The sequence below is a fragment of the Lathyrus oleraceus genome, chromosome 1 (assembly GCF_024323335.1).
Source record: "Lathyrus oleraceus cultivar Zhongwan6 chromosome 1, CAAS_Psat_ZW6_1.0, whole genome shotgun sequence".
In the NCBI taxonomy this organism is placed as follows: domain Eukaryota; kingdom Viridiplantae; phylum Streptophyta; class Magnoliopsida; order Fabales; family Fabaceae; genus Lathyrus; species Lathyrus oleraceus.
Window position 1 is genome coordinate 293,380,056 of NC_066579.1, and position 9,560 is coordinate 293,389,615.

General features: G+C 38.4%; 1 non-coding gene across 1 annotated transcript; it reads right to left on the reverse strand.

Annotated features, from left to right (window-relative positions):
* Window positions 1-5,778: 5,778 nt before the first annotated feature.
* On the reverse strand, window positions 5,779-5,885 carry LOC127116127 (small nucleolar RNA R71). The gene has a single exon (XR_007801108.1). It is a non-coding gene; the product is annotated as a small nucleolar RNA R71 (small nucleolar RNA).
* Between the last annotated feature and the right edge of the window lie 3,675 nt (window positions 5,886-9,560).

Here is a 9,560-nt window from a genome sequence, read left to right on the forward strand (position 1 = left end):
TTTTCCTTTTAATAACTCGAGAAGCCTAACATTCTCAACGCTAACACTAATGTACACAACTAACCAAATGGTTCCCATTTAATACAACGGACATGAAGGGTGCTAACACCTTCCATTTGCATATCCGACTCCCGAGCCTGATATTGGTTGCGATGACCATATCATTTTCGTTCTTTTGGGGTTTCATTGATATTTTACCTTTCCATCTTTGGGAATAAATAAAGTTCGGTGGCGACTCTGTTAAGCTCATCCCGCGAGCGTGCGATTAAGCTTTACGAGCGTCGTGTTCTCATTTTCTGAGGTACGACAAATGGAGACTATTCTGGGGACTCCTCCCTAAGTGAGTTAAGCCTAATTTAGTGTTTTATGTGTTTATGATTGTTTACTTGTATGGATTTTATTTATCTTATTGTTATTATCTATATTGTTATATAATATGTTGTATGGCTTCAATGGTTGATGTGGGATACTCTGATTGCAAAATAAAAAACCTTATGGGAAAGACTCTCTACCCAATTCTAGAGTGAAAACATAAGATATGACGATGGTTGAGTAGTGCAGACTCCCGAGGCGAATACCTTGTAAGGGTCGACACGAGAACCTCACTTAGAGTAGATCCTTTTGAAAGTGTTATCGCCCGACAAGTATTTTCTGTAAGCTTCGATGTTTCAAAGGTGTTTGTGACTCTAAGGACTTTTTAAAATATTGAACCCTTTGGCCAAATATGAATGATGGTTGCGTAGTATGGATTCTCGAGGTGAATACCCCGTAAGGATTAATACGAAAACCTCGCTTAGAATAGATCTTCTCAAAGGATTTGACGACCAACAAGTATTTTCTTTAAGCGACAAACATTCTTGTGAATCCACGACTCTGAGAACCCTATCTAGAACTGGAGTCAATGGTTGTGTAAAATGGACTCCCGAGGTGAATACCTTATAAGGATCGATACGAAAACCTCACTCAAAATATTTTCTCTTCAAGGAGTTGATGATCGGCAAGTATTTTCCGTAAGTGGAAAAAATTCTTTTGGATCTATGACTCTGAGCTCCTTTGTAAAAAACTCTAGATCATACTCGGTGAAAACCCATTTGTGAAAAGAAATTAGATTCATCTGTTACCCCATACTTTTGAACCCATATGCTGGAAAAAAATGCATTTCATCCACATTCATTGCATATGCACAGAAAAATCAAAGCTCTTAGTTATCTTCCATTTGTTTCAGGAATTTAAGTCATTTGCGAGAAAAAAGATGAATCATGAAAGAAGAAGCACATTTTAATTAAAGTAAAAGAGAATGGGCATTGACATCTTAAAGAAATTGAGTTTCAATGTGACACCGATCAAGCTTACCGATTTCGTGAAAGATCATGGGAGGATCCTTAGCATTTTGAATGAAAATATGGATATGATGACAATTGTGACTATAACCCAGTTCTACAATCCACCTCTGCGCTGTTTCACCTTTTTTGACTTCCAATTAGCTCCTACCTTGAAAGAATTTGAGAGGATTGTGGGCCGAAATTTGAAGGATCGTGACCCATTTCCCAAATTCGATGAAGGTTTCCCTCCCAAGAGAATAGATTTGGCTTTGGGTTTGGATGTCCCCATTGTTATAAAAAACTGGGATACAAAGGGAGTCTTCAGTGGTTTTTATAGAAGGTTTTTGGAAGATCAAGCTGTGAAGTTGGAAAAAATTGGAAATTAGAAAGCATTTTACGTTGTGCTAGTCCTGTTGGTTGATGGGATTATCCTAAACATCAACAATTTTATGGATCATTTGGCCGTAAGAATTTTTCTTTATGGAAATCCAGTATCTTTCCTTCTAGCTGATATTTATTATGCTCTCCATGAGTGTCACGAGAATAAATTTTGAACCCTCTTGTGTTGTGCGCAACAGTTGCATGTTTGGTTCAGGTCTTAGATGCCAGAGGAAGGTCCCTTAATCTCCATAGAACTCAAGACCTCCCAGAAGCTAGCCTCCATTACTGCTAGTCATGTCAAATGGTATATAAGGGACTAGGGGACCAAAGATATCATTGTCAGCATTGGGGACTTCCTCAATGTACCTTTAATAGAAACCAGGGGATGCATCAACTACAACCTTGTGTTATACTTAAGGCAACATGGCTATACCATGAATGGTCCTCCAAAAGCTAAATCCTTATAGCCCTTCATCTTGCACGACATTGAGGCAGACAACCCGATTGTGAAGAAGATTAAGAGATCCTGGCATGCGTTTGTTAGAAAGGGTAAGGAATTAAGAAAGAGGAATGTTATCGCTAGGGAACCCTACACTCGTTGGGTAAAAGAGAGAGTTCAAGTGGTTAAACTCCCTTTTACATTTAATCCCTCTGCTTTTCCTCAAGTTCCTGAGCCAGAACCAATACTACCTAAAGATGTTAAAAAGCTTAATTCCAGAATCAAAGAGCTTGAATTAGAGAACTCTGAGTTGCAACTCAAGCTTAATCGAACTACTTTAGAAAGTAAATACATGAAGTTTGATTGTCAAGATAAATACAAAGAGCTTGAATCTAGCAACAAGAGAGATAAAATGTTTTAAGACAAGAAAGATCGACTTGATGATGTTCTCCTTGGTACTGAATTTGCATCCAAGGCTAAAAAGCAAGAATTGGAACGAGCCAGATACATAGTTAAAGAGTTGGAAAGAATTTTAGAGAGGTCCCTTGAGATGAGGAAAGAAGCTAGACTTGACTTTGAAGCCCAAATATGTGAGCTTAGGGATGCCTTCAATAAGTGCAAAGATAAGTTATCTCGTGAAATTCTTTGGAAAGAGGAAGCCAAGCGAAATCATCTCTTCCTAGAGTATCAGATGGGGGAAGATAATATGAGGATTAAAACTCTTGAAAACCAATACAATGATGCATCTTACCTTATCTTAAGTAATGAATATGTGTATTGGATGAACCTGTATAGGGAGTCTAGAGCAGCCATGACTGAAGATCAACGTATCATCAAGGATCTCCAAGAGTCTACGTTGAGTGGAAGGGAAAATTCCTCAACTTGGCCAGATCTTCTAATCTCAAAATTCTAGAATTTCCAGAGAAAACTTCAAGAATTTGATTGGTGCATGTGTCCTAAAAACACACCTCCTCAAGTTTTTAACTTTGTTAGGTTTTGTAAGAAAATGGAGAAAGACCTCACTACGAATCTTGCAATGATCCGAAAGGCTAAGACGTAGTTTAAGATCTCTTGTACTTGAATTTGAATTAATTAAAGTTGTCTTTTTGGGTTTCATTTATTGTCTTGCTCTTCTATTCTTATATATGCAAATAAAATGTTATAATATTGCTGAAATAAATAACAAGATAATCAAGAGCTTTGCACATAAAAATGCATCCATACATGTATTCATACATTCTTCGAATAAAAAACTCATTTCATTTTCTTCCTCCAGTTCCACTATAGATCCTCAACAATAGTTGATCACACTGAAATTTACGTATTTTCGACTCCGATTTCACATGCATTCTAGTTGTTTTATTGTCATTTTGTTGTGTTATTACAGTGTTTTCCTTTGTTTTCAGGTTTTTACTTTAATCGGAGCCCCGATCGAGAAAAGGAACGAAAAAGGGCTAAAAACCCTAAAATTCAGCATTTTGTGCTTATGGCCTACCCAATGGCGGGCGCCACAGACCAAGCCATGACGTGTCAAATTCAACTTCCATCAACTCCCACGTTTTCCCACTACTTCCACTAAGGCGCCCCATATTGTGCTTGTGGCGGGCGCCACAAGAGGAAAAACGGTTCCCACCTATTTTCAAGTGAAGGGCATCCAAGTCATTTCCATCTTTTTACTTGCCTATAAATAGAAACGCGAATTCACTTTTACAATCATCCAAACTTAGAGCACACGAAGATCCAAACTTAAAACAGAGGCAAACTCAGAAGCAAATTTGTTTCACTTAGGCATATATTCAGTATTTTATAGTGGTAATCGCTTCGCATTGGAGTGTTACCACAATTGTGTAATCAAGTCTGTGATATAGTCTGTAATCGAGTTTGGAGCACTTTGGAAGGAAGTTAATCCTGCCGCCATTTTCTTTTCCGCATTGCAATTTACTCAGCCCTCCGATTGGAGAAGGTTTTTATTACTCGCCTTTACTTTATTTATTTCCCACACTCGCTTTACTTTATTTATTTCCCGCACTCGCTTTACTTTATTTATTTCCCGCACTCGCTTTTACTTTATTTATTTCCCGCACTCGCCTTACTTTATTTATTTCTCGCACTCGCTTTTACTTTATTTATTTCCCGCACTCGCTTTACTTTATTTATTTCTCGCACTCGCTTTTACTTTATTTATTTCCTCGCACTCGCTTTAAATTATTTACTTTCCGCACTCGCACTACTTTTATTTACTTTCCGCACTCGCACTACTTTTATTTATTTTAATGCACTTTTACTTTACCATGTCTAGCTAAATTTATAAGGTTAGAATGTAAGGATCATAATTGAACCGATAATCCGTACAATTATTCGTAGAAACACTTAAGGGCTATTTTAACTTTCAACTTAAGTTTTCCCGCACTTCAATTCCGTTGGGTAAGATCGAAAGCCGTCCAACGTCTTTATAAACTTAATTGTTTTTAACTATTTCAAAAGCAGCGAAAGCGCTTTGTCTAGTTCATTAGGAGTTTTTAACATTAAGAAGAAAAGAGATTTTAAAACTATTTTCGGACGCGTTTATAAGTTTAGAGTCTGGTTCGTGAGAACCTCTTTTGGTTAAGAAATCCAGGTTATAATACTTTTCAACTTAGTCAAGATACTATATTTCTTAAAAATAGGTTTACTACTCTAACACAATGCGCGCCTTTTTATAAGTGACAATAAGAGGGTTTGATTAGGGAGTACAACTCGGTTCTGAATACTCGAAAGCGACAGTTCCTGTTAAATTAGTTCTTTTCCAAGTAGGAAACACTGCCCATAAGTAGCTCTATTAGCAAGTACTTGGATTATCAATTAATTACGTGAATTACATTCAACCCTGTCTTTATTAATTATATTTTATTTCAACACTTTACTTTTCATTGCACACTCCAAAAACACCTATTTTGATTGCCTTTGATAAACACCATAACAACAGATAACGATAGATTGACACTTGGTCTATGTGGATTCGATAATCTTTTATATTACTCTGACGCGTTTGTATACTTGCGAGAAACACCGCATCAAGTTTTTGGCGCCGTTGCCGGGGACCAATTTCGTCAAATTTCATTTTCCTGTTGTTATATCGTTTAGACTTAGGTTATTTCCCGCCGGTCGATGCGAAGAACTCGCAGCACCGGAAGTTTAAAATTAGTAAACCCTCTAGCGGAACCTGAATGTTACGCTCGCGCACGTTTATTCTTTCATAGAATTAAGAGAGCTATGGCCGAAGATCAAAACCAAAGACCTCTTAAGGACTTCGCTCAACCATCTAATGAAGAACCTAGTTCTAGTATAGTAATCCCAACCATCCCAGCTAATAATTTTGAACTTAAACCATCCCTATTGCAACTAGTGCAACAGAGATAATTCGCGGGTCTCGCTACTGAGAACCCAAACCAACATTTGAAAATATTTCTTCAATTAGCAGATACTTTTAAAACCAATGGAGCTTCTCCTGAGGCAATACGTTTAAGATTATTTCCTTTTTCCCTCAGAGATAAAGCCCTATCATGGTTAGATTCCCTTCCACCCAATTCCATTACGACTTGGGATAACCTTAGAAGAGTTTTTCTTGCTAGATATTTTCCCCCGAGTAAGACCGCCGTTCTTCGAAACCATATAACTAGATTTACCCAAAACCAAGGAGAATCGCTGTTCGAAGCTTGGGAGAGATATAAAGAGTTGTTACGAGCATGCCCACATCATGGTTTAGAAAATTGGTTAATCATTCAAACCTTCTAAAATGGACTTCATTACAACACAAAGATGACCATCGACACTGCCGCAGGCGGTGCTCTGATGAACAAACCTTATCCTGAAGCTAGTGCCCTCATCGAAGATATGGCTCAAAACCATCAATCATGGGGAGTCGAACGAGCGACAGTTGAGAAGAAGGAAGCCCAAGGAGGAGTGCATGAACTAAGCTCTATAGACATGATGCAAGCTAAGATGGACGCATTAGCCCTTAAGGTCGAGCATATGTACACGAACCCGAATACTGTAGCCGCAGTTTCGTCGGATTGTGAGATATGTGGAACCCAAGGACACCAATCCGCAGAATACAGTCTATTAAATGAAACCCACTCCGAGCAAGTGAACTACACCCAAGGGAACCCATATTCAAATACCTATAACCCTGGATGGAGGAATCACCCGAACTTCTCCTATAAAAACAATAACCCTATTCAAAATAATGCACCTCCGAGACCTAGTTATCAAGCCCCTAGATCAAATCAACCTATGCAACCTGTACCACCAAAGCCGAGCCTTGAGAAAATTATGGAAAATTTTATCACCGCTTAAACCCAACAAAACAAGGAGTTCATGAACCAAAACATTCATGTTAACGAATTGATTACTCAGTTAGGAACCAAGGTTGACCAAATAGTTACTCATACCAAGATGCTTGAAACCCAGATCTCTCTGGTAGCTTTAAACCAAGTCCCTCAGACCACACCTGGAGGACAATTCCCTGGACAACCTCAACAAAATCCGAGAGGACAAGCCAATGCCATTACCCTACGAAGTGGGAACGCTTATGATGAGCCACCAAACCCTAGATTGAGTGAACCCGAAACTTCTAAGGAATGTACCAAACCCACGGATGAAGTAAAGGAACCAGAGGAATCTGAAAACCAGAAAGGTCGAGAAAAAGGAGAAGAACCTAAAGATAAAACTTACGTACCACCCCCGCCATATAAACCACCTATACCATATCCGCAAAGACTCAAACAAACCCAAATCAATAAACAATATCAAAAATTTATTAAAGTTATAGAAAAACTTCATGTAGAAATCCCTTTCACAGAAGCCATCACCCAAATACCTTCTAATGCAAAGTTTCTCAAAGACATCCTTACCAACAAACGTAGACTTGACGATCCGAAGCCTTTGGAATGTAATGCTATTTCCGAGGACAAATTAGCAAAGAAAGATAAAGATCCTGGAAATTTCTCCATTCCTTGCCTTTTGGGTAATCATGTCATCGAAAAAGCTTTTCTAGACTTAGGAGCTAGTGTGAGCCTAATGCCTTTAGCAGTTTGTGAGAGGTTAAACTTAGGAGAATTACAACCCACTAAGATGTCACTTCAGTTAGCCGATAGATCTGTCAAATATCCGATAGGCATTTTAGAAGATGTCCCTGTTAGGATAGGTCAACTATTTATCCCTACTGATTTTGTTGTCATGGACATCAAAGAGGACAATGATATACCAATCCTTCTAGGTAGACCATTCTTATCGACTGCAGGAGCCATAATAGATGTCAAGAAAGGAAAGTTGACATTTGAGGTAGGCGACGAGAAAATAGAATTTATACTTTCGAAATTTCTTATGGCACCTGTGATGGGAGACTCGTGTTATGCCTTAGATATCATTGATGAATGTGTTAGAGAATTAGAACAAAAAGAAATTATAAAAACAATTAAGTTACCATCAACCCCCATAAAGGAAGATGATGACTTTAAAGAACCTTACATCGATGATAACCTTTACGAATGTTTATCCCTTACCCCAGATCCTATGCCATGCCCTAAGAAACCAACCTTAGAACTTAAGGAACTGCCTAAGAACCTGAGATATGAGTTCTGCGATGAAAAGATGAACCGTCCAGTTATAGTTAGTGCTACCTTGAGCCAAGAGGAAACGAACCAACTTTTAGACGTTTTACGAAGATATCCCTCAGCCTTAGGATATAATATCTCTGACCTGAAAGGTATAAGCCCATCCGTATGCATGCATCGGATTTCGCTCGAAGAAGATTCAAAACCCTCTAGGGAACATCAGAGAAGAATAAATCCTATAATGAGTGATGTTGTTAAAAAGGAAGTTCTTAAGTTACTTGAGGCAGGGATAATCTACCAGATCTCGGATAGTAAGTGGGTGACCCCTGTGCATGTAGTACCTAAAAAGGGAGGCATCACAGTCGTGCAAAACGATAAAGGCGAACATGTAGAAAAATGTTTAGAAGGAGGATGGCGGATGTGTATAGATTATAGAAAATTAAATGAAGCAACTAGGAAAGATCATTTCCCTTTACCATTTATAGACCAGATGTTGGAGCGTCTAGCCAGACACTCTTACTTCTGCTATCTAGATGGATACTCTGGATTCTTCCAAATACCTATTCACCTCGAAGATCAAGAAAAAACTACCTTTACATGCCCCTATGGAACTTTTGCCTACAGACGAATGCCGTTCGACCTCTGTAATGCCCCAGCTACTTTCCAACGCTGCATGATGTCAATCTTTGCAGATTACTTAGATGGTATCATGGAAGTGTTTATGGAAGATTTCTCGGTTTGCGGATTTGATTTCCACAATTGCCTTGCTAACCTTGAGAAAATCCTGGAGAGATGCGTGGAGGTGAACCTCGTGCTAAATTGGGAAAAATGTCATTTCATGGTAACCGAAGGAATAGTTTTAGGACATATAGTTTCCGAAAAAGGTATAGAGGTAGATAAAGCTAAAATAGAAGTTATAGAAAACCTAAAACCCCCAAAAACCATCAGAGAAGTCCGAAGCTTTCTTGGACACGCTGGATTCTACCGGCGTTTTATTAAGGACTTCTCCAAAATAACTAAACCTTTAACCGGACTTTTAATGAAAGATGCTGAATTCATTTTCGACGAAAAATGTAATGACGCATTTAATCTTTTAAAGCAAGCACTAATCTCAACACCCATTATGAAACCGCCTGATTGGTCGGAACCTTTTGAGATAATGTGCGATGCTAGTGATTATGCAGTTGGAGCCGTTCTAGGACAAAGGAAAGAAAAAAAATTACATGCCATTTATTATGCCAGTAGAACCCTAGATGCTGCCCAACTTAACTACGCAACAACTGAAAAAGAATTACTCGCTGTAGTTTTCGCTATAGACAAATTTAGATCTTATCTAGTAGGAGCAAAAATTATTGTTTACACCGATCATGCTGCCATTCGTTACCTATTAAGTAAAAAAGATGCCAAGCCCAGGTTACTCCGATGGATTCTATTACTACAAGAGTTTGATTTAGATATAAGAGATAAAAAAGGCACTGAAAATATAGTAGCTGATCACCTTTCTAGGCTAGAACATCTAAAACCAGAACTAATACCCATAAATGATGATTTTGCCTATGATAGACTGATATCTAGAGTAGAAACCATTGAAGATGATAACCTAGATCCTTTTGAGCAACCCCAAAATTCCTTAGCAATAAGTAACGTACCCTGGTATGCAGATTTCGTTAATTACCTAGCTGTTGATATAGTACCCCCTGATCTTGACTACCACCGCAAGAAGAAATTCTTCCACGATGTGAGAAACTTCTATTGGGACGAACCGCTCCTTTTCAAAAGGGGTAAAGATGGAATTTTTCGCCGTTGCGTTCTAGAAGAAGAGGT